Source organism: Nomascus leucogenys, chromosome 11, assembly GCF_006542625.1.
Source record: "Nomascus leucogenys isolate Asia chromosome 11, Asia_NLE_v1, whole genome shotgun sequence".
Taxonomy (NCBI): domain Eukaryota; kingdom Metazoa; phylum Chordata; class Mammalia; order Primates; family Hylobatidae; genus Nomascus; species Nomascus leucogenys.
The window spans coordinates 80,827,102-80,852,532 of NC_044391.1; the positions used below are offsets into that span (position 1 = coordinate 80,827,102).

The window sequence follows — 25,431 nt, forward strand, 5'->3', positions numbered from 1 at the left end:
CATCAGCACAACAAAAATATCACACCCTAATGGAGGATCCCCGATGAACAGGAGCCCGAGCAAACATTAACTTTGTGGTTTTAGAAACTAACATTTGGGAGCTGAACAGCCTAACCACTAACTATGGGCTTGTTATTTCTTTCTTAGAAACAAGAAAACAAAGTTACAGTTCAGGTGGCTTGCCCAAAGTTTTCTGTCCTCTGGACTAAAGCTTCCATTACAGACCCACGCTGCTCCCACACCACTGTCATTTACGTGCTGGGTTATTTCAGAATTTGAGCTCAGAGAAGAAACCTCACATTACCGGGGAAAATATATGCTATGGAGAGAATAAAAGTAAGGTTGACAGCCTTTGAAAAATAGAATAAGGCAGCAGAGATCAGGTAATTTAGGAAGTCAGAAAAACAACACCTGTTTCATTGCTTTGTTTTACTTTATTTCCTTCAAATTTCAAACAGAAGACAACGTGGTTTATGATCATGGAGTTAGAAAAGGCCAGAATTCAAATGTCCGCCATTCTATGTGATCCTAGACAAGTGCTTAACCTCTTGGAGTTTAAATTTCTTCTTGTTTAAGATGGCGATTATTAAAATAGTGGGGGAGAATTTAATAATATGATCCATTTGACCCAGCCATCCCATTACTGGGTATATACCCAAAGGACTATAAATCATGCTGCTATAAAGACACATGCACACGTATGTTTATTGTGGCACTATTCACAATAGCAAAGAGTTGGAACCAACCCAAATGTCCAACAACAATAGACTGGATTAAGAAAATGTGGCACATATACACCATGGAATACTATGCAGCCATAAAAAATGATGAGTTCGTGTCCTTTGTAGGGACATGGATGAAACTGGAAAACATCATTCTCAGTAAACTCTCGCAAGGACAAAAAACCAAACACCGCATGTTCTCACTCATAGGTGGGAATTGAACAATGAGAACTCATGGACACAGGAAGGGGAACATCACACTCTGGGGACTGTTGTGGGGTGGGGGGAGGGGGGAGGGACAGCATTAGGAGATATGCCTAATGCTAAATGACGAGTTAATGGGTGCAGGAAATCAACATGGCACATGGATACATATGTAACAAACCTGCACATTGTGCACATGTACCCTAAAACCTAAAGTATAATAATAAAAAAATAAAAAAAAAAATGATCAATATAAGGTGCCTGGCATGAAGTAGATGCTACATAAGTTCCAGGTCTCATTCGTTAACAACACAGATGCTTCATATGAGACCTTAAAGGGTTAAGTAAGGCTTTTCTGAAAACTTCTTTTTAAAATGGTCTCTGCTGCAGTCCTAGAATTCTAAAGGGAAGGGCCTGAAGGTAATTGCCCTTGAGTATTTTCCTGCAGAGAATAAAGTCATTATAAATTACTACAATTTTCTTTAAGTAGAGGCAAACACTAGTGCTTTAAAAGCACATAATATTCTGCTCAACATCTCAGAGACAGCTTGGAGATGTGAATATGGATCACCTGTCAGCCTTCTACATTTTTCCCTGTTGGTCCAAATTCTTCCAAGTTAGAAGACAAGGCTCTGCTGTCTCAACCCCTTAAGCCTTACCAGTGCAGTTTTAAAAAGCAGTTTTAAAAAGCAGTTTTAACTCCATCCACTCTCTTCCAATATGGTGGGCTTAACCCAGAGTCAGCCTCTCTGCCAGGGAAGTGACAGAAGCAAGAGAGAATTAAAAAAAAAAAAAAAGAAAGAAAAAAATTGTATTAGAATTGAACACTAAACTGGAAGACACACAAGAGTGAATAAACACACACACAGTGCTTTAAGAGAAATAAAAGGTTAAAAAAGAAAAAAATCTTAAACTAAAAAAACAAAGAGAAAACAGATTTGAGAGAATCTGACTAATATTGAAAAACATGCAAGGAAGATCCAACATATTCAATCTCTATAGAAAAAAGTCAAAGCAAGGGAACCAAATTCTAAAATTATAATACAAGAAACTTTCCTGAAATACAAAAATGATCAAAATAGAACTCCTATATGAGCTAGCAATCCCTCTTCTGGGTAGATACCAAAAGTAAATGAAATCAGTGCCTCAAAGACATTTGCACTCCCATGTTCCTTGCAGCATTATTCGCAGTAGCCAAGATACAGAAACAAGTGTCTGTCAATGGATGAATGGATAAAGAAATTGTGTGTGTTATATACATACACATGAAATATTATTCAGCCTTTAAAAGAAGCAGATATTGCCATTTGTGACAAATTACAAGGAGATATTGCCATTTGTGACACTGTGGATGAATCTGAAGGATATCATGCTAAGTGAAATATGCCAGGCACAGAAAGAAAAATATTGCATAATGTCACTTCTGCAGGTTTCCCTTTGCCCTGTATGTGGAATTTAAAAAAAAAGTCAAATTCACAGAAACAGAGTAGAATGCTGGTTACCAGAGGTGGAGAGAGGGAGGAAATTGACAGATGAAGATCAAAGGTTACAAACTTGCAGTTATGTAGTATAAATAGGTCTAGAGATCTAATGTAGAGCAGGAGGACTATAGTTAATACTGTATTGTATTTTGAAAATTTGCTAAGATAGTAGGTTTTAGGCACTCTTGCCATAAAAATAAAAAAGCAAAAGCAAAGAGTAACTATGGAAGGCAATGCATATATTAAATTGCTTACCTATAGTAATCATTTCACTATGGATATGTAAATCAAAAGTTCATATCGTACACCTTAAGTTTATACAATAAAAAATTTTCTATAAACAGCGACCTCTCTATGTACCTGAGATTACCAACCCAGAATAATAAATGCCAAGATATACTCTAGTAAAGTTATTCAACTCTAAAGAAAAAGAAAAATAGCCACTAGATATCTGTGCAAAACGTGCATGTGACTTAGGGGGAAAAGGTAGATTATCAAATTTTCATTATGCCAGAAGGAAATGGAGCAACATATTTATACTACTCAAGGAAAGAACATGTTTGCCAAAGATTTTATATACTTGAAAACAAAACTTCCAAGTATATACAGCACAAACTGTTATGAACATCTGAGAACTTTAGGGATTTTGCTTCTAAGAGTCCTTGAGGAATTTGCTAGAGACTAAGCTTCAGACAACCAAAATGACGAGAGAGATGTGCGCCTATGAAGTGATGGCAAGCATTCGATATATACTCACTAAAAAGTTCAGAGGAAATAAGTGTCAAAAAGGAAAGAATATAATAGGTAGTGGCCATATGCAATGATATAGGTATAATAAAACTATTTGAAGAAATCGGGGATAAAAAGGAGTATAACGTATGTAAAAATGTGACTATTTTTATTAATCAGTCAGTGGTAGTAGTATTAGTAATGTTACATGTGTAAGTTCTTATGTGTATGACATAATTGCAGAATGAATAAGTAATATTCTAATTCTATCACCTCACGTGTCCTTGAGAACTAAGACTCTGGTCTGGAAGATGGAGATACAGACATACTGTAAAAAAAAGGTTTAGTTAAAACCCTGCTGTCCTGAAATTGAATTGGAAATATCAGAATGCACCCATGAGGCATTTTACCATATATGTTCCAGCTCTGTCTACCAAAAAGTCTTAGAAATAATGACCATGTTGAGTATCTGTAATCTGAAAATCCAAAATTCAAAATGCTTCAGTGTTCAAAACTTCCTGAGCACCAACATGATGCCACAAGTGGAAAATTCTATGCTTCATGTGATGGGTGCACAAAGTTATTTAAAATATTGTATAAAATTACCTCAGGCTATGTATGTAAGGTGTATATGAAACACAAATGAATTTGTGTTTAGATATGGGTCCCATCCCCAAGATACCTCATTACGTACGTGCAAATATTCTAAAATAAATCAGAAATTAAAAGCATTTCTGGTCCCAAGCATTTCAGATAATGGATACTCAACCCATAATAATCATTTATACACCCCAGATTATAATATTAAAATATCATTTCCCACTAAAAAAAAAAAAAGACTTAAAGAAATGGCTGGCTCTGGGTGTGTGACACGAAGTATATAAGCCTGGACCATTTTGTCAGAGCAAATAGCCACAAAGTTAGCTGAGGCTGCAAGGGTTGTGTCAAAAGGACTTAGGAGACAATTTGGAGAGGCTCCCACTGCCCCAAAGTAGAACAATTTGAGTTATAATAATAGAAATAATAGTAATTAGAAATACCCAATATTTAATAAGAAGATAAAACTATCAAATTTGTTTGCATTCATGAACTCCTAGTGATGTTAAAAAGAGAACTGGCCACCTTTGCAGGATAGCAAAGAACCACTTCATCCTGAAAATTGGTAAAAGAAAATAAGATTTGTCCTTCTTCTGTGTGAATATACTACTGAGTAAGCAAACAGTAGATAAAGAAAAGTTTCTTTATAAATTTGTTTCATGTAATATAATCATGTAATTAACATAGAACCATTTTCAATCTGGCATAAATTAATGGATTTAGGTATTGAGCTTCAAAAGCTGCTATCAACAGAGATATAAGATCAGCAGACTACTATGAACTTCCTGATGGAAGTATACACTAGCACCTAATGCCTCTGCAAAAGATCAAAGTAGAATCTAATCAAGGTTTTGAACATAGTTCCTTGTTGAACTTCACCTGAGCATACACTCAGTAAAATCCAGACTGGGAAACCCTACAGGTCAACCTGCCTGAGTTCTTCAGCAAACAAATTATAAGGAAAGGAAAGAGATAAAGGGAGAATCTGTAAATTTTAAAAATTTAAATATATAACAAATTCTTTTTTAAATGGGAAACACAAAACACTGGCAAGGATGCAGAGAAACAGATTAACCCATGTATTGCTCGTGGGAAAACAAAATAGGTAAAGCCACTCTGGAAGACAGTTTAACAATTTCTTCCAAACATATAACCCATAAAATTTGGTGTTTATCTCATAAAAATAGTAAGTTGTGTTCAAACAAAAATATGTACCTGATAGATTTATAATAAATCTATATCTATTGATAGCAGCTTTATTATAATGGCCAAAAATGAGAAACAACCTAAATGTTCTTCAATGGTTGAATGATCAAGCAAACTGTGACACATCCATACCATGGAATACAACTCAATAATAAAAAAGGTACTATTCATACACACGAAGTGAATGGACCTCCACAAAATTATGTGAAAAAAGAGCCACCCTCAAAAGGTTACATGATGTATAAATTGTAGTAGTTGTGTGTGTGGTGTCCATGTGCATGCATGTGTACATTCTCTAAACTTGCTTTTGTTTGCTGAAATCAGGAGGCTTAATGAGATGGTGCAATGCTCTTAGGTTTATGTCTTTGCATTAACAGGGAAAACCTCCAAATGATCCAGGTTTAAGTAATGGGATACTTTCTAAATTGTTATAATTAGACAATTTTGGTAGCAACGAGCAAAGAAAATGCCATGTTTCACCTTGCGAATGCATGTTTTTAAACATATCAGCAAATTCATAGGTTTGGCTGTGGCAAATTATAATCTAATGAATGAAATATTCTTAAAATAACGAAATCATAGAGATGGAAAAAAGAGTAATATTTACTAGAGGTAATGATTTGGGAAAGGAGGGGTGGTTATGGCTGTAAGCGGGGAGCAGAGGAGCCTTGTGGTAATGGAACAGTTATGCATCTTGATTGTAGTAGTTGTTAGCCAAAGATGTGTATGTGATGCAAATTTCATGACATTATAAACACACACAAATGAGTGAATATGTAATTAATAAAATTCAAATATAGTTTGTGAATTGCATCAATGTCAATTTCGTGGATTTCATGGTATACTATTAAAGAATAAAACTTGTTTCTTTTTAGTCACAACACTTCTGACACCAAATATGGTGTTTTTTTCCGCCACCAAGGAATTCTCCAGTTCTCTGTGGACACCAACTAGGTTCATTCAATTCACCAACTGGGTGCAGTCAATTCAATTCTAATGCTATTTACCTAGTGTTAGCAATAGATACCACAAGTTAAAGGGCTCAATCCAACACTACCCCAACTTCAGACGCCATTCATAAATCTTAGGTTGCCATCTGTACTTCTGCCTGACCAGCTACAAACTGGGGATTCCCATGATTCCCTCCTCGTTTGATATTTGCTGTAACGGCTTGCAGAATCCAAGGAAACACTTTACTTACTATCATTGGTTTACTATAAAGCACACAATTCACAAATAGCCAAATAGAAGAGATGCACAGGGCAAGGTATGTGGGAAGGGATGTGGAGCTACCATGTCCTATCCAGGCATGCCACCCTCCAAGCACCTCCAAGTGTTCACCAGCCCTTCACACCCCATTTTTAGGGGCTTTATGGAGGTTCCATTATCTAGGCAGGATGGATTAAGTTATTGACCACTGGTGATTGAACTCAATATCCAGTCCCTCTCCCATCTCCAGAGGTCTGGGGTGGGCTGAAAGTTTTAATCCTCTATTCACATGGTTGGTTCCTCTGGCAACCAGCCCTCATCAAGAAGCTATGTAGGGGCCCAGGTGCCAGTCATCTCATTAGAATACTGAAAGACACTCATCACTGTGAAGATTCCAAGCATCTTAGAAATTCTTATGTATGGAGCCAGGAACTAAGACCAAATGTTATAACGAAGGATGCTCTTATCACCCCTATCACTCACGAAATGATGAGCGTTTTAGGAGCTCTGTGTCAGAAACCATGGGAAAAGACCAAATATATATTTCTAATTATATCACAGCTACAGTTATGCAAGATGCTAATATTGGGGGAGGAGGAGTAAAAGGTGTGTGGGACCATCCTGTAAATTTCTGGAACTTCTGCAAATCTATACTTTTAAATAAAAAGCTTTAGAAATGGGTAAGACTAAACAATAACGTTTCAGGATGCCCAACTGGGCGAGAAAAGTATAGAGAAATGTAAGAAAGTGGTTGCTTTGTAAGCTATGATTCTGATTAGTTCTGGAGAAAGGGAGGGAAGTGTCATCAGGATAGGGCATATGAAGGGGCTGTGACATGTTTGGCAAAGTTCTATTTTTTGACTTGGGTGATGGTCACAGGAGTTTACCTTATGACTCACCAGGCTATACGTGTTTTATGTAAGTGTTGTATGTTGTGTGTGTGGTGTCCATGTGCATGCATGTGTACATTCTCTAAACTTGCTTTTGTTTGCTGAAATCAGGAGGCTTAATGAGATGGTGCAATGCTCTTAGGTTTATGTCTTTGCATTAACAGGGAAAACCTCCAAATGATCCAGGTTTAAGTAATGGGATACTTTCTAAATTGTTATAATTAGACAATTTTGGTAGCAACGAGCAAAGAAAATGCCATGTTTCACCTTGCGAATGCATGTTTTTAAACATATCAGCAAATTCATAGGTTTGGCTGTGGCAAATTATAATCTAATGAATGTGCAATTATCATAAATTATTTAGCCACCATGAAACTGTAGATAATTGGATTCCAAGGTCTACTAAAGCTTATAACTAGTTATATTGATATTTTTGAGACCTGCTTACCTAGAGTAAGCATCTTTATTATTTTGTGTAGGGGATGGTGGGATGAAATATCAAGATCCTTTCCCTTAAGGGGATATCCAAGAATGCACCGGGCTTCATTCAAGTTACATCTGGGTAAATGCTGGAAATTATTATAATGGACTCCAAATGTGACATTATGGATTCAATGGCTGTCTCCACACCTCAGAACTTCAAAGCTGCTGATGGCAGAAAATAGCCAGGTCTGGAATGGACTCTCAACAAATATTAGCTAGAAGGAGCCTATTGTACGCATCAGGTTTCTCTTGCTAATTCTGGTGAGAACATTCCTCAAAGAGGATTATTCCAGAGTTCTACATAGCAAAGGAGAACCTTTACCCAAAGACTGTGTTGTAAATGTTTTATCAAAAAAGGAGTGCATTTTCGGAAGAGCCTTTCCAATACAGGTGAGAACATGGATGTTGCAGAGAATACAGGATGCAATCCTCAATTTGAAGACTTTACAGATATTAAGCATGACAATTTCGCATTGAAGAGAGAGGGGTAAAGAATGGTCAGCAAGATAATTTAATGTAAATAGGGAGAAGAGAGAAGAGTAGTCATCAGGCTGGGGATGAGAGCTTTAGTGAGCTGTGCACTGTGGGGTTAGCACCACGATTCTAGGCAATTCTGAATAGTAGAGACTCCATTCGATGTTGTGTTCCAATAATTTCTTACTCCATCTCTTTCCTTCCTCACCCTCTACCTTTAGAAAACCAAGCATTTTTCCCCTGGTTGTGTCAATATACAGTTGTGTCAATATCTTGAGCACATAGAGATTACATGTCTAAAAGATGTAATAGTAGTTTTAATAGCAGAAAGCTCAGCTGAGATTTAATTTCCTCTTTGGGATATAGGCTTTCTTTCTGAACATGCTGCTCTAGCTGTCTGAAGAAAAAAATACCAATTCTGACATATCTCAGTTTAGAATAAAATATCTCTCCTTATCAGTGTTGTTCACTTACTTGTTATGAAGCAATTTGGGGCAATCACTAAGATTATGAAATGTAATGGTGCACTAACTGGGAATTTCACATATGAGCAGAATAAAGTCATCTCATTGGGAATTTCTTGTTGACTTTAAAAAGTGGTGGTCTGTTTACATAAACTTAATATTTTCCCTTTGGTGTCAGTATCTTTAAGAAAATTAATATGTGGTTTAGAATGGATAAATCTATAGAAGAAAGACTTAATCTTCTACACAATCTGCCTTTGATGTTACTAGACATGGTGTAGTATGTGCAAATATTCTAAAATAAAAAAATCAGAAATTAAAAGCATTTCTCAACAACTCAGTTGTTGTTAATAGATTATAACATGCAGGGGGTAAATGGATCCTCTAATCCACAATGGTGTTATAGCCTCATCACATGACAAAGCAGATTTGGCCACACTGTCTTTTGTTTGCCTGTCTATCTGCCTGCCTTGTCTCTGTCTCTGACAGTAAATACCATTTTTACTGAATAAGCCTCTATTCCACACCCTGGGACTTTACATTTTAACTTTGGTGGCATTTCTATCACTCTTTCCACATTCTGCACACAGGCATGCCATTCCAGTGGGCCAATAAGGAGCAACTCCCCAGCGGTGAGCACATGGGTCCACTCTTAGCCTTTTCTTGGCCCTTTCTAGAATATTCACTTTCAAGCTCCATTGTCATGCATACAACAGTCAGGCTTCTTTGATCTCATTCTGTCCTGAATGTCAAAATGTTTAAGTCAGTTTTTGCATAGAAATAGTCTTCAACAACTCCTTTCCTTTGCTCTGGTTATATTGGGCCTTTCAGGCTGCAGGAAGACAGGAATGTGTCGTCTTAATAGCTTCCCCTTCTGCCATTGTAGCCCCATCCGTAGCACAGTGTCTAACACTTGATTACGTTTTTGTTAAACAGTGAATGGAACAACGATTAAATGACTAAAAGTTTTCCTGCTCGTGGCCCTTTTTTTCATGTTCTTTCTCAACTTCTGTTTTTAATTTCATGCTTTCTGTGTTGTGGCTTCTACTCAACCCCAAAGTCTCTTCCTCCTCCTCCTCCCCCTTCCCTCCTTCTCCCCCTCCCCCTCCTTCTCCCCCTCCTGCTCTTTTTCTTTTCCTTTTTCTGGGTTAAAGTTGCTTGCCACCTCAACTACAGTTTTGTTAATTTTTTTTAAATTTCAGCTTTTATTTTAGATACAGGGGGTGCGTGTGTAGGATTGTTACATGGGTATATTGGACCCAGGTAGTAAGCATAGTATCCAATAGGTACTTTTTCGTCCCATGTCCCTCTTCTCCTTACCTCCACTCTCTTATAATCTGCAGTGTTTATTGTACCTATTTATGTCCAGGTATGCTTAATGTTTAGCTCCCACTTACAAGTGAGAACATACAGTGTTTGGTTTTCTGTTCCTGCATTAATTCTCTTAGGATTATGGCCTCAACTCCATCTAGGTTTCTGCAAAGGACATGATTTCATTCTTTTTTTATGGCTGTGTAGTATTCCATAATGTGTATACACCACATTTTCTTTATCCAATCCGTCACTGATGGGCAGCTAGGTTAATTCCATGTCGTTTCTATTGTGAATAGCATGGCAATGAACATACAAGTGCACGTGTTTTTTTTCGATATTTTTAATGATTATCTATTGGATATTCCTCTTAACACTTAAGTTATTGCTGTGTGCACTTAAGAATTATGCTGGATGCTAAAATTTATGATACTTGATGTATCCAGGAGATTATAATACAAGCTCAGAAAACCCAGCATCTGCTGGGTCTGATAAGCAATCAAGTGTAGAAGTAAGCTTTCCCTTCCCTAAACAGTGATGCCTTCTTCGTACAATCTCACACAAAAAGAAGGCATTAGACTTAGATGGATTTCACCTTCCTCCCTGACAAGCAATGAGAAAATATAATAAAGGCCTATGGAATTTAAAAGAAGAATGCTACCTTCACAAGTACTTTTTAAAAAACTTTATCCATGGTTAATAGAACTCACACTATTACATACTTTCTAGCCATATTAAAAAATACATGATATTCACTTTCTGTCTTATCCAGGGTAGTGTTTGTCAACTTCTCCACCCAGAAATCTCAAAGGCAGAAAATAGCGACTGTGTGTATTATTGTTGGCGGTGTGTAGGAAAAATAGCCATATTCAAACCTAAACATTATTTGAGGCCTCCTATTTTAGCTCTAAAATTAATTCCAACTTTGTACTACATTTTGAAATCGTACTTTTGCTGTTCATGAAGTAAACTTGACATTCTGGGAAGATGTATGCCTGACCACAAGCTCCACATACCCCTAGTTTGTAGCTGGCATGCCCCAGTTGGCCAAAGCAGGGTTTCTAAGTTAGAAAGATATTTAGAATTAATGGGAAAAAAGATTCTGCTCCCAACATTTAGGCTATGTAAGGAGGATCAGACATCTTATATAGGCAACATAAGGGCTATACCCAGCATAGCCACATCCAGCTGTAAGAGTTTGGGGAGTGAAAGCTTACGTCAAATGAGGAAACTTGGAGACATTTCAAGAGGAGATGACATTCCAGGCAGTAGAGACCTTTATATATGTGTTCAGTGAAAATATAATTTAGGATCTGGTTTTTAGTTTCTTGTTTCTTCCCCTCACATCTAGTCTGTGATCACCCTATCTCATTCATGTTTTCTGATAATCACATTCTTATGGATTCTTTTATTTCCTGCCAGCTAGGAAATAAAATTAAGCTTGTTTAAGAATCATTCCTTTTGATGTGCTGCTGGATTCGGTTTGCCAGTATTTTATTGAGGATTTTTGGGTCAATGTTCTTCAGGAATATTGGCCTGAAACTTTCTTTTTTTGTTGTGTCTCTGCCAGGTTTTGGTATCAGGATGACGCTGGCCTCATAAAATGAGTTAGGGAGAAGTCCCTCTTTTCTATTTGTTGGGAATAGTTTCAGAGGAAATGGTACCAGCTCCTCTTTGTACCTCTGGTAGAATTCGGCTGTGAATCTGTCTGGTCCTGGGCTTTTATTGGTTGGTAGGCTATTAATTACTGCCTCAATTTCAGAGCTTGTTATTGGTCTATTCAGGGATGCAACTTCTTCTTGATTTAGTCTTGGGAGGGTGTATGTGTCCAGGAATTTATCCATTTCTTCTAGATGTTCTAGTTTATTTGCATAGAGGAGTTTATAATATTCTTTGATGATAGCTTGTATTTCTGTGGGATCAGTGGTGATATCCCCTTTATCATTTTTTATTGTGTCTATTTGATTCTTCTCTCTTTTCTTCCTTATTTGTCTGGCTAGTGGTCTATCTATTTTGTTGATCTTTTCAAAAAACCAGCTCCTGGATTCACTGATTTTTTTTTTAAGGATTTTTTTGTGTCTCTAACTCTTTCAGTTCTGCTCTAGTCTTAGTTATTTCTTGTCTTCTGCTAGCTTTTGAATTTGTTTGCTCTCGCTTCTCTTGTTGTTTTAATTGTGATGTTAGGGTGTTGATTTTAGATCTTTCCTGCTTTCTCCTGTGGGCACTTAGTGCTATAAATTTCCCTCTAAACACTGCTTTAGCTGTGTCCCAGAGATTCTGGTGTGTTGTGTCTTTGTTCTCATTGGTTTCAAATAACTTATTTATTTCTGCCTTAATTTCCTTATTTACCCAGTAGTCATTCAGGAGCAGGTTGTTCAGTTTCCATGTAGTTGTGCAGTTTTGAGAGAGTTTCTTTTTTTTTTTTTTTTTTTTGAGATGTAGCCTCACTGTGTTGCCCAGCTGGAGTGCAGTGGTGTGATCTCAGCTCATTGAGTGAGTTTCTTAATCCTAAGTTCTAATTTGATTGCACTGTGGTCTGACAGACTGTTTATTATGATTTCTGTTATTTTGCATTTGCTGAGGAGTGTTTTACTTCCAATTATGTGGTCAATTTTAGAGTAAGTGCTATGTGGTGCTGAGAAGAATGTATATTCTGTTGATTTGGAGTGGAGAGCTCTGTAGATGTCTGTTAGGTCTGCTTGGTCCACTGCTGAGTTCCAGTCCTCAATATCCTTGTTAATTTTCTGTCTTGTTGATCTAATATTGACAGTGGGGTGTTAAAGTCTCCCACTATTATTGTGTGGGAAAGAATCATTCCTAAAGAGGGCTTTAAATGAAAACTTTCAGGTAAAATAGGTGTGGGTTGGCTGAGAGCTGTGTGACAGATCTTCTGGGACAGATAGGACTTAATATCCAGGTATAGAGATTTGTTCCAATATATAATGCTCTCCAGATAATTGAGGTAATGCTGTGCTATTTAATGATAATATTAGACACTGCAATATATTACTACCCTTTTCTTTCTTATTTAAAAGATTCTCTTATTGATTTATTTAAACCCACATCTGGTCTGACTCATCCCAAGTTTTTGAGTTCATGATCTTATTCTGGGTTTTGATGACACGTTTATGTTCCAAGAGAATTTAGTAGGTTGGGGATGGAAAGAGAGGGCATGTCACACAGAACTTGGTATGAAGTCCTGCCAGGCCCAGGGGCTTAGGCTCTATCTGCTAGGTGAGGGGGGTCAAGAAAGGTTCCAAGGAGTTGACTGTCCTGATGAGTTTGGCATTTCACGTTGCTCCTTCTGGCAGGCAATAAGTCTTCAAATAAGGACAGTAGAAATAGATAGTGTTCCAGAGGCCATTGGCAAAACTGGGTAACTAATGGGAAATTGGTTGAGAGTGAACCAGGAGAAGATACTTAGATTAACATCCATGTTTTGAAGAGGCTGAGATACATAATAATAAAAATCTACGTGATAGTTAAAATAACTAATGTCATCGAGCACCTGCTATTTGCCTGGTGCAAGACTGAATTTTTAATCATCAAGCTTTGAAATTTGGTACAATTAGTGTCCCCATTTTACAGATGATAAAACTGAGGCTCAAAGGAGTCACACAGCCCAAGAATACACAGGAATGGAGCAGAGCTGGGCACCACAGGAATGACAAGACAAGTAAGACATAACTGCTATCCTCGGTGTGACACTTAAGGAATCTCTCTATGGATGACCAGCACATTACACAAAACACCTTGAAATATGTTATTTTAGTTAATCCCCACATAGTACTGTATAGTAGACATTGCCATCATCATCTTACACATGATGAAACTGAGATCTAAAGGGAAGGAGTCGCTTTCTAAGATCAGTTAGTAATTAGGTGATACATCTAATTTAAATGATAAATCTGAGCAGTTTGCAGAACATTACAACTTCTTTACAAATACCATGGGTGAGATACTGCTGCTACTCACACTGGTGTAAGTCCCAAGTCAATCATGGGAAAAGAGTGCAGATGATACAGTTTAGATTCTGGGATCAGACTGCTTATTATATTGGCACCTCATTTCTGCTATAAGACCTTGGACAAGTTATTTAATCTCCTAAGTATGTTTTCTTATCCAAGAAATGGGAATAATAATGGCATATTTTGCTATTTTCATAAGGCTTCAGTGATAATTTTTAAGAGATAATTCATGCAACATGCCTGGAGCCTAGTAAAATTCAATTAGTAGTAGTAATAAAAATAGTTCAAAGAAAGGACATAGAATTAGTTGCAGAATGAAATACTAAAATACATAAAATCACATTTCAAATGAATTTTGAAGAATTTCAGAAAGTATAAGAGAAGCAATCCTGTGGCTAGGGAGTTAGGAATGTTTCTAATCCTGAAGATGTTTTTGTTTAAGTTAGCAGTAGTGTTTATGAGCAGAAGAGCTAAATTATTGGAGATGGGTCAGGCACGGTGATTCACGCCTGTAATCCCAGCACTTTGGGTGGCCAAGGCAAAAACATTGCGTGAGGCCAGGAGATAGAGACCAGCCTGTATAACCCTGTCTCTACAATAATAATAATAATGTTTTAAATTGTTGAATATGTACTTAAAGAAAAGCAATTAGGCAGCACAATGAAACAGTCCCAGAGAGAAGAATCAAGGCCCTGAACAAGGGTGGTAGTGAAGGGGAGAGAAAGGGGGAGATAGATCGGTATGAGGGGCTGCAGGGCATTTTAGAAGCTCTTCCCAGCATGCATTTGGATTGCTTCTTCACAACATCACTTAGTAAATACATAAGAAATGCAAACTCATTTTCTAACCCGGCTAAGCAAAAAAATCTAATCTGGATGGTGTTTGCTACACCACAACAAAATGTATTCCAGAATCAGGTATAAACAATTTGGGAGTTACATGTTGTTCTGATTGCCTGTACTTTGTTTTTGTGCTTTGGTGCAAGAAACCCGGAGTTGGTGTATGGATTCATGCATCCACATTTACTGTTCTGTCTGCATTCTGAGAGGTGTTTATTTGTTGGCTTCTGCGCTTATTTGTACTTGTGTTCTCATCTTGAAGCATGGTCTCTAGGATAATTTTCTCAGAAGGAAGAAATATATGAAATGTAAAAATATCTACACCCTTGTGCCTATACCTATATTTTGATCTCAGTTGAATTTTTATAGTTGTCCTGCTGTTAAGCTGAATTAACATTGAGCAAAGAGACCACTTAAAAAATTTTACTAGTGGTGGTTCAATTTCTTGTATCCTAGATTTAATGGAAATGGTTAGACATTTTGTAATGAGCTGGTTCTTCATTCTATAATGATAGTTTTTGAATGTCGTGATCTAAAACTAGCAAAAGGTTTGAGACCATGTACTACTTATGAAAAGGAGAGGGGAATATTTAAGCCTGAAGGGTATTTTTCAAAATAGCACTGGGCTGTCTTATCCTGTCTAACAATCCTGGATCCAGTGTGAGTGGATTGCAGTTTGCTGGTGCTTATTCAGATTAGGGCAAAGAGCTGGCTTGAATGATCTGGCTGTAAGTGTACCCTTCCAGAAGTACCCATCTACTCTTGGAGAATCTCAGGGACTGAAATTGTCTCAGATCCAAGGTTACCAGGGACAATGACTTAACCAGTCAAAATTAGGTTTGCACTTGCTATGTTTCCACTTAGATAGGGTGTTTGACATTTTCACATGTGGCAGGCAAAAGCTTTTATGTCCTAATGTTTATGAATGTAGCTTGGTTGGTCAAACAAGAATAATGAGCTATCACAACAATTTTCAATTTTCATAGGCATATCTTATGTTCGTAAGTTTCTAAGTTTACAATGTAGAAGGCAGCTAATATTAATAATAAGTCCACCGTCGACAAGTATAGTAAAGCCCAGGACTACCTCACTCAACGATTACTGCTGTAAAATTACAGTCCCTCTGAATCTCGTTGGACATTCAAAATGTCCTTAAAGTGTTAGAAACAGGCAAATCTCTTTTTAAGTCTACTACCTCATGTATGCTTCATGTGCCCATAACTTAACTGAATGACTCCTTTAAATGAGCTGTTGATGTCCTATTTGCCATTTTTTTCCTCCCAAAGAAATTCGTGTTTAGCTGCAAGGTAACTTCTGTGTGTGAAATTTACAGGTTTGCCAGCCATAGAAAACATTAATGTGTAATACATAAACAAAATGTATGCTCCTTTTGCAAAAAAAAAAAAAAAAAAAAAAAAAACAAGGAATTTAGTCCTTGCTTTCCAAAGGGAGAATACATGAATCTTGCATTTTTATTTTTGATGCCTTTTTGCCTTTAAATATATGAGATGACTATTAATGCCCACATTCACAGCAGGGATAGAAGGAAAAAGGCAGTAAATTGTAAAGCACATTTACATTATAACAAGGCCTGTGGAAGCATTGTAATTCATACAGTTATTTCAACAGAGGTTTGGACTCCCTCCAATTTAATTTTCTGAAGTTGGGCTGTGCAGCTGGGTCATTCCTGGTCTAATCTGGGAAATGTATCTCTTAAGGCTGTGGATCAGAATGCCAGCCTCCCAGTTGTCACCAAGGAGCGTCATTTACAGCCACTGAGGTCCGAGGGCAAAGCATCAGAATCACTTAATGTGGACACAGCAGCCTAGCTAGCTTCATAAATTCTGTTGCAAAGAGCAATAATCAATATTTCATGTTTAATGACGCGGAGCTAAAATTACTATAGATTTTATGTCTTCTACTTTTCCAAATTATGCAAACATTAGTAACCCCCTTTTTAGTGCCCTTATTACACTTCCATTAAAAAACGGATGGAGGGGAGCGGGTGAGGAAGCCTGGTAATATATAATGAAATTATTGAATGGTCAAAAGCATCAAAAGTGATTTTGGTTTTTAATTTTTGTTAAATAGTTGCCCTTAGGTTAATATATAATTATTTCCAACACAAAAAAACCTGATTTATGTAAGTGGCACAGGTTTTGTCACCCACAGCTACACAGTGAAGTAAATTGCAGATTGTTTTCACATTTTAAGTTAAATGCTCTGGGATATGCTGGGATTAAATGATCATGATGTAAGTCAGAAAAGTTAAAAGGTTGGCATTTAGAAACAAGTGAACAAGTGTACTTTAGAGAAAAAGCAATTTTGATTGGATTTCTGATTTTAAACCTGTCCAAAGAACATATGCTGCTCGCTTAGGCAATAGAAGTGGTAGAGATTGAAAAAGGAGGAAAAATAAAAAACAAACCAGAACAGTATTTTATTATTGGGCAGGTCAAGGAGCTGACTAAGCAGCCACAGAAATGGGCTTGTCTAACCTCTTAGCTATTCCACTGTCTGTGACAGAAGAAAAGACCGCAGGATTGAGACAGGAGGGTAAAGCCAGACACAAAAGAACAATATTCAATACCCACCATTCATTCTAATAGTTCACACCCAAGTTACTTTAGAACAACTCTTATAATAGTGGGAAGCCTGGAAAGTAGTCAGTAATTTTTCACCGTAACAGTGTAGCCTAGATTCCTTTGCCACTCATAACACAGACTTCATTTGGAGAAATGGGATTAAGGATTCTGGAATGCTGTGTGTCTGGATTGTACTTGAATAATTCAACTTGTATTTTGCAGAGAGGTCTAGCCTACATTTAAAAGAAAAGAAGTAAATAGAGCATAGTAGAAATTGTCCTGTTATTTGGTGAGTGGAACCGAACCAGGTTCAGGTCCTTGAGTAGTGACAGCTTCTCCTATCAAGATTAATCATCAAACACACATGTTCTTCTGGTAAATAATATGATTAATTAATATGATTAGTTAAGTTTATTGGTTTATAGAAAAAGAATTGCAAAGACAGGGCAAACAAAAGAAACTTAGGATTCTTGAAGTTTCTGGATTCAGAGACAACTCATGTAAAAGGGCGATTGAGAGTTTAATGAAGTGACTAGTTACATAGATGTGGCGGAGTAGAGGAGAAGCCACAAGGAAGAAGGAAGCATCTGGGGTTATCAATAGTTGGAAGGGGCAAAGGAAGGGAGAGGAAGGAAGGATAGGTCTTGGAGGGGTGAGAAAATGGAGCAGTTATGGGAATATGCACTATCTTGTGGGAAAGGCCACTCTATGGAAACTATGGCCATTAGTTATGTCCAACCTGTGCTCCAGCAAGAGAGGAGAACAGAGAGAAGAAATATTCCAACTTCTTTCTTCTGTTACCCTCTGGGCTCATGCCAGTGCCTCCCTCTGCTCAAACATTCCCCAAGGCCATAGAATAAAGGGCCTAATAGATAAAGTCCAAAATTATGAGCCTCTCAGGACACAGGGAGGAATGGAGAAGAGTAAAGACTGTAGCTGACAGGCAGAAAATAGTCAGCAGAGGATATAAAATTATTTGGGATTTTCTGGGCCATTAAGCTACTAGAGTTTCTTTTCCTCTTAGAATAACACATTCACTTATTCAACAGATAATATCAAGCACCTCTTCAATAACTCATTTTGGGAATAGGCACATCAAAGTGAATAAGTTACCATCCCTGACCTTGAAGAGCTGAGTGGGGGAGGCAGGTAAAGAGTAAATACTAAAAATAAGGATCCCCAGAGGTTGCTGAGGAAGGAGGGTGGGGTACCCAACTTTCTTTTTGGGTTAGAAATATCTGCTTGGAGGAGGGGAAAATTGGGATCTTCCCGAAAGAAGAATGGTGAGGATCAGTAGAAGAGTTAGAGACATGTTGTCACTGAAATGTCCAGTGGGCACGTGAGTTCTGGGATTTTGTGATGAATCATTTGACTGCGCTCAGAGAAGAAGTGTGTGCAGGGGCCAATGAGGTGGAGTTGGGAGAGGCAGGCTGGGCCCTGTCACACAGACCTTGGCTGAGGAGTTTGGAATCTATCCTGACAGCAACAGGGAGCTAGTAGAAAAATGGCATTGGTTTCTAGTAAGAAAATGGTATTGCCAAATATAAAATCAGAGGCAAATGGGACTAGTAAGAGAAACCAATGATGGGATAGATCTATTTGTGTTTGCTTTTAATAGTAAAATAAAACAAAGCTTTCTCAAAGGATGAAACTCTGAGTGAAGATCTGTGGAGTAATTTGACTTGCTTATCCATCTCTGAGAAAATGAGGACATGGTTTGGAACTTCCAGGCCAATTGAATTGAAGTGTTTTTGTATAGTTAGCTTAAATAACCAAATGATGAAATCAATCCTCCAAATTGTCAGCAGAGCAGCTGCTCAGAAAGCTCTTGTTAGTCATTGACCTTATGTTTAATATGATTTCCTAGAATGTGGATAGTCAGATATTGAATAAAGTACTGCATCAAAGCCCTCCCCACCCAGCAAGCTTTCGGCAATGAAATATCCAAGGAAAGGAGAGTGGCTGGCACAAATTGCAAAAATGCTTTTATGTCCCCTAAGTACCCAGAGAAAAAGGAATAGAAGAAAGCATGCCACGGCCACATCTTGGAGAAGAAAGTGCCAGGACTGGCAGTAGCTCCATTTCTTTTCTAATCATGATGCAGGGGGAAAAAAATTACAACCTAAAAATTCACCTTTGGTTTTTAAAAATAGTTAAGATTTCTCATTCAAACTATTTCCTTTCTGTATCAGAGCAGCTTCAAGTCTGACCATTTCCAGTCCTGCACTGCATAATGACGTTTGGCCAATATTGGTCACATATACAACCCATAACAACATAACATTACAAAGGTTGCAATACAATATTTGTACTGTACTTTTTCTAGATTTGGATATGTTTAGATATACAAATATTTACCATTGTGTTATAATTTTCTTACAGTAACATATGCTTTATAGGTTTGTAGCCCAGGAGCAATAGGCTGTATCACATAGCCCAGGTGCGTAGTAGGCTATACCATCTAGGCTTGTGTAAGCATATTCTGATGTTCACACAATGATGAAATCTCCTAATGACAAATCTCTCAGGACATATCCTTGTTATTAAGCAACACAAGAAAATATATGACCTAGATTTGTTACTTATGTCATTGGAGGTGGGGTGTGATATGATAAAAAAAATAGGAAGTGTAGGGGAAAATAGAGGATAAATGTGGAGGCTTATTCTTAGAATATGTAACAAGAGTCTATAGGACTAAAGAGTAAGTTTTACCCTAAAAATAAAACGATATGTTAAAGATTGCAAAGGATAATCTATCTTTCTGTCACCTATCATCTATCATCTCTATCTTTCTACCTATTATAATTACTCTGCCTATATGGTAGATATTTGCTTTCACTTACTATAAATATCACAAATGTAATAACAGAGTTAAAACAAAAATAAAGATGTTTATAGATCATATAGTTAAAGAAGTGGGGAATGATTGTTCTAACTGCCTAAAAAGAATCCTTGTGGCAATTAAATATTTAATTTTGCTTAAGCTTCTGCCAGCCAAAGCAAAACAAATGACCTCGTTAAGACTTATGAGTTGTTTTGTTAATGAAAATTAGTGTACTATTATATCAAAAGGGGCAAATATACCCTACTACTAAACTGTAAATTGTATTTCTCTTTCATTCCGTTATATAAAAAAGAGATCCAGTAACAAAATAGACAGTGTTTTATATAGACACTGTATAATAGATCTCAATCCCTACCTCACCACAACATACATAAAAAGTGATTCACAGCCAGGCACCGTGGCTCACACCTGTAATCCCAGCACTTTGGGAGGCCAAGGTCCAGCACTACAGGAGTGCACCACTACACCCGGCTAATTTTTTGTATTTTTTAGTAGAGAGGGGGTTTCACCATATTGGCCAGGCTGGTCTTGAACTCCTGACCTCAAGGGATCCACCTGCCTTGGCCTCCCAAAGTGTTGGGGTTACAGGCATGAGCCACCACACCCGGCCCCGTCAGTGTTCTGAAAAAGACATTTTAAAAGACATGGCCAAAACAAAGTAAGCAAACAACAGCTCAGTTCTGAACTTTTATAATGCTATGGCTCATCTTAGAATTTTGTATTCACTAGTCCTAGGTTATGGCTTACATGGTAACTTCTCAGGATTCTTTCAGTTGTATAAAAAACAACAACAAAACAAAACAAACCTCAACTGAAAGAGTTTTTTTAAAGTGAGAGAATCTGGCCGGGAGCAGTGGCTCATGCCTGTAATCCCAGCATTTTGGGAGGCCAAGGCAGGCAGATCATGAGGTCAGGAGTTCAAGACCAGCCTGGCCAACATGGTGAAACCCTGTCTCTATTAAAAATACAAAAAATTAGCCGGGTATGGCGGCAGGTGCCTATAATCCTAGCTACTCAGGAGGCTGAGGCAGGAGAATTGCATGAACCTGGGAGGTGGAGGTTGCAGTGAGCTGAGATCACACCACTGTACTCTAGCCCAGGTGACAGAGTGACACTCTGTCTCAAAGAAATAAAATAAATAAAAAATAAATAGAATCTATTGACAAAACTGAAAAGCCCATCAATGTGCTGGTTTCAAGCTCCAGTTTGAAATAGATGTTCACAGCATCACCCTGGCTCTGGCCTCTTGGCTCTTTTTCCTTTGTCTCCATCCTCTTTGCTGTGTTATATTTTTCCATCAGTTAGTAACTGTCACAGATGCAAACACTTCGGTCACAGTTCCAGTATCCCTCACACTTCAAAATCCTAACACTCCAAAATCCAGAGGAATAAACTGAAGTTCTTCTCCAAATCTTAAGGTAAAGTTTAAAAAATTAACATTGATTGAACAACAACTATGTGCTGGGCACTATTCTAGGCACTGAAAATATAGTGGTGGATGTGATGAAAAATCTACTTCCATGGTGCCTACAATCTAGTGAATGGAGACAATCAAACACAAATATATTAGGAAGTGATGAAGATCATAAAGAAGTGAATAAGAGCATAAAGCATGGTAAATATACAACAAGTGATGGGTGACATTTTAGAGAGTTCAATCAAGGAAGGCTTTTTTGAGAAGGCAATATTTGAGCAAACATCTGGATGAAGTGAGGAAGCCATGTGAGGGTAATGTTGATTGTACTTGTGCACAGAATTAAGGTTCTGTGTACAAGGAACAGCGAAGATAAATGATCTAAAAGAGAGCAACCGTGGCTGTTTCTGAAACACCCCAAGACCAATATGGCTAGACAAGTGTGGGTTGTAGCATAGAGGGTGGTAGGAAATGAGGTCAGAGAGATAGGTGGGGGTTCGTGTTACATAGGGCTCTATAGGCAGTGGTGATGAGTTTGGATTTCATTCCAAAAGTGATGGAAAACCATTGAATTATGAAGAAGAAAACATCACTTATCTATATTTGTTTAACTATGATGAATCAAGAAATTAGTAGGTTGATCTTCTTGCATGACAAGTATGTTCAGATATAGGTAGATCAGAGTTGAAGCGGCAGCTCCATGGTTTCATCAGGGTCCCAGGTACCTTGGGTCTTTCTATTTTATTATCTTTAATGTGTGGTTTTCCTTCTTATAGGCACAAAGGCTTTTACACCCTGGATTTCACTACTATGATCCAGGCAGGAAGAAGAAGGAAGACCAAACATTAAAAGCCACATGACAGCTGAATCTTTTTTTTTTTTTTTTGGTATCAGAAAAACAATAGTTTATACAGAAGCCCCATTTAGTAGACTTATGCTTATATTCATATGAAGAAAAATTGATCTCAATTCTTACCACACACAATACACAAAAATTAATTGACCATACACCTAAAGGTAAATGAACTATACATTTTCTAACAGAAAATATAGGAGACTATATCTGGGGGCAGGAAAATATTTCTTAGGACACAGAAAATACTAAATAACAAAAATAAAACAATAAATTGCATTGCATCAAAATGAAAAGATTTGCTTGTCAAAATATATTGATTGGGAAGAAATATTAGCAACACATACATCTGACAAAAGAGTTGTACCCCATAATATATAAAGAATTTCTACTGCTCAAAAAATAAGACATATAACTCAGTTAAAAACAAATGCAAAAAATACTCAACATTATTAGTTATCAGAGAAATGCAAGTTGAAGTCACGATAAGATATTACAAATCCAGGAGAATAACTAAAGTGAAACAGACTGACATTGAACATTGGTGGGAATGTACAGCAGCTAGACTTCTCTTACATTGCTGGTTGGAATATAAAATAGCACAACCACTTTAGAAAACTTTGGAAGTTTCTTTAAAAGTTAAACATGTATTTACCTCATGAGGTAGCAATTTCACTCCTAGATATTTACTGAAGAGAAATGAAAACACATCCACAAACACACTTGCACAATAGACTTGTGCAAACAGATTTGCACAACAATGATCATAGCAGCTTTATTCATACTAGGCCATATGGATATGAAAACAATTAGAATGCCCATAAACAGGAGAATGGATTGTTGTGTATGTATACAATAGAAAACTACTCAGCAATAAAAAGAAATAAGCTACTGATATATGTAACAGCATGGACAAATGTCAAAATATAATGTTGAGTTAAGCTGGACACAAAAGAATTGATAAATTTATACGAAAGTCTAGAACAGGCAAAACTAATCTACACAGATAGAAATCAGAACAGTGGTGCCTTTGGGAGAGGGAAATTGATTGTAAAGGGGGACAAAGGAACTTCCTGGGAATGATAAATGTTCTATATATTGTTTTGGCTGTGACTCTACCAATGGAAGCATTTGATAAAACTCACTGTATTGTACACTTATAAGGTGCATTTCATACTTTGTAAATTATACTCCAATTAAGAAAACCAAGGTACTACAAGACCACTCAGGCTGATGTTAGGAGAAGTGACTGATGCAGCCTAACATAGGAAGCAGGGCAATAATTAGAAGATTACCATGGTTGGCTGAGACCGGACTGAGAGGTGGCTAAGTTCCAAATATATTTTGAAAGTGGGGTCAATAAGATTAGCTCATTGACTGACTATAAACGGTGAGAGGAAGAAATGAGTAAAGTCTGGTTCTTAGTTTTAACTCTTCATAGCTTGGTGAATAGTGATGCCATTTGCTAAAATGAGGAAGAAGCAGGGAAATCAACATTTTGGTTTTGAGCTTGAGATGGTTGTCAGACATGTACATGGAACTGTCAAGTAGGCAGGGTGGATGCAGAAGAGTGAAGTTTAGAGAAGAGATCAGGTACAAATATAAAATAGAAGCTGTGAGACTGGCTGAGATCCCCCGAGGAGTTAGGATAGATAGAGAAGAGGACAGATGGCTAGGACTGGCAGCTGGCATGTTTCCAGAGGTTTTGTAGGAGTGGCAAAGATCTGAAAGCAGCAATGAGGAGCAAAGAAGGTCCCACCCAACCTCCACACCATGTAGTATGTGGCATGTGGGGAAGAAATGGCCACCTCTTAAGAGGACTGCGGGGGAGAAGGTGGGCTCAGGGACTCAGCCAACTTTTTCATCTGCAAAATCCTCTATATACTAGACCTGTTTTCTGAACAATTCTTTGCTCTTCTTGCTCTAACAAAAACTTAGCTGTCCCAGAACAGTGAGGCATGGTTTTGTTAGAACAACATAATTAAGGGCATATTCAAAGAAGTTGGGGAGATACATGATTTTGCTGATGAAAGCCTGTAAAGGACCCACTGGAAAGGTTGGAAGGACTGGGGAGAGGTGGGTAATTAGGCCACATTCTGGAATGCAGTATGGGTTTAAGAGATTGCGTAACGGGAGAGGTGATCTAGGAGACTTGGGTGTCTGGTGGGTTATAAGCATGTAGAGATTAGTCCTGATGGTCTTTTGGATGTAATTGAATAATTATTTCTAACTGCGGCTTCCCTTGGGACTGGTCACTTTGACAATTTCTGGTGGGGGGTAAGTGGTGTGGTAAATGGTATGGTAGATAGTGTGGCCTCAGGGAATGGTGGTCTTCCCAGGAACAGAGTTCCATGAGTCTTCCTTAAATCCTGCCATGATTGATAAGACTGAAGACGGGAGTCTCACCAGGAACCTGGGCGAAATCCTTTCACACCTCTGTGGCCAGAGAAATGAGATTAGAGAGACTGCAAATGCCTGGAATTCAGGAATGGTGTGTGTGTGTGTGTGTGTGTGTGTGTGTGTGTGTGTGTGTGTGTGTGTGTGTGTGTGTATGTGTTTGAGCACGTGGGCTATGGAGAAGAGGTTGCCAAGAGTTACTAAGAGACAAGAGAGGAGGGTTGCTGAATGGCCAAATGCAGCATGCAGTCATTAGAGTCTCTTACCCAGCAACCAGCAATGACAATACTGTTGAGAAAGTGAATTTGGAAAGAGTGTGGGTGGATCTATGTAAACATATCCAAACTCTGAAAAAACAATAGGAAACATTAGTGAGTAAAAAAAAAAAAAAAATCACACAATTTGAGTGACAATATTATATTCTAATTTGATCAAGGATCATGTTGTATTTTTGTGTGTCTAAACACTTAACCATCGCAAAGTCCTGAACTATTTTTTTTTTTTTTTTTTTTTTTTGAGACGGAGTCTCACTGTCGCTCAGGCTGGAGTGCAGTGGCGCAATCTTGGCTCACTGCAAGCTCCGCCTCCTGGGTTCACGTCATTCTCCTGCCTCAGCCTCCCGAGTAGCTGGGACTACAGGTGCCCGCCACCATGCCTGGCTAATTTTTTTGTATTTTTAGTAGAGACAGGGTTTCACCATGTTAGCCAGGATGGTCTCGATCTCCTGACCTCGTGATCCACCCAGCTCGGCCTCCCAAAG

The 25,431-nt window shown here is 37.8% G+C and overlaps 1 protein-coding gene across 2 annotated transcripts in view; it reads left to right on the forward strand.

The window, feature by feature from the left end:
- Nucleotides 1–25,431, forward strand: part of IQCJ (IQ motif containing J) — a 183,983-nt gene that overhangs the window by 137,644 nt on the left and 20,908 nt on the right. The window lies entirely within an intron of this gene.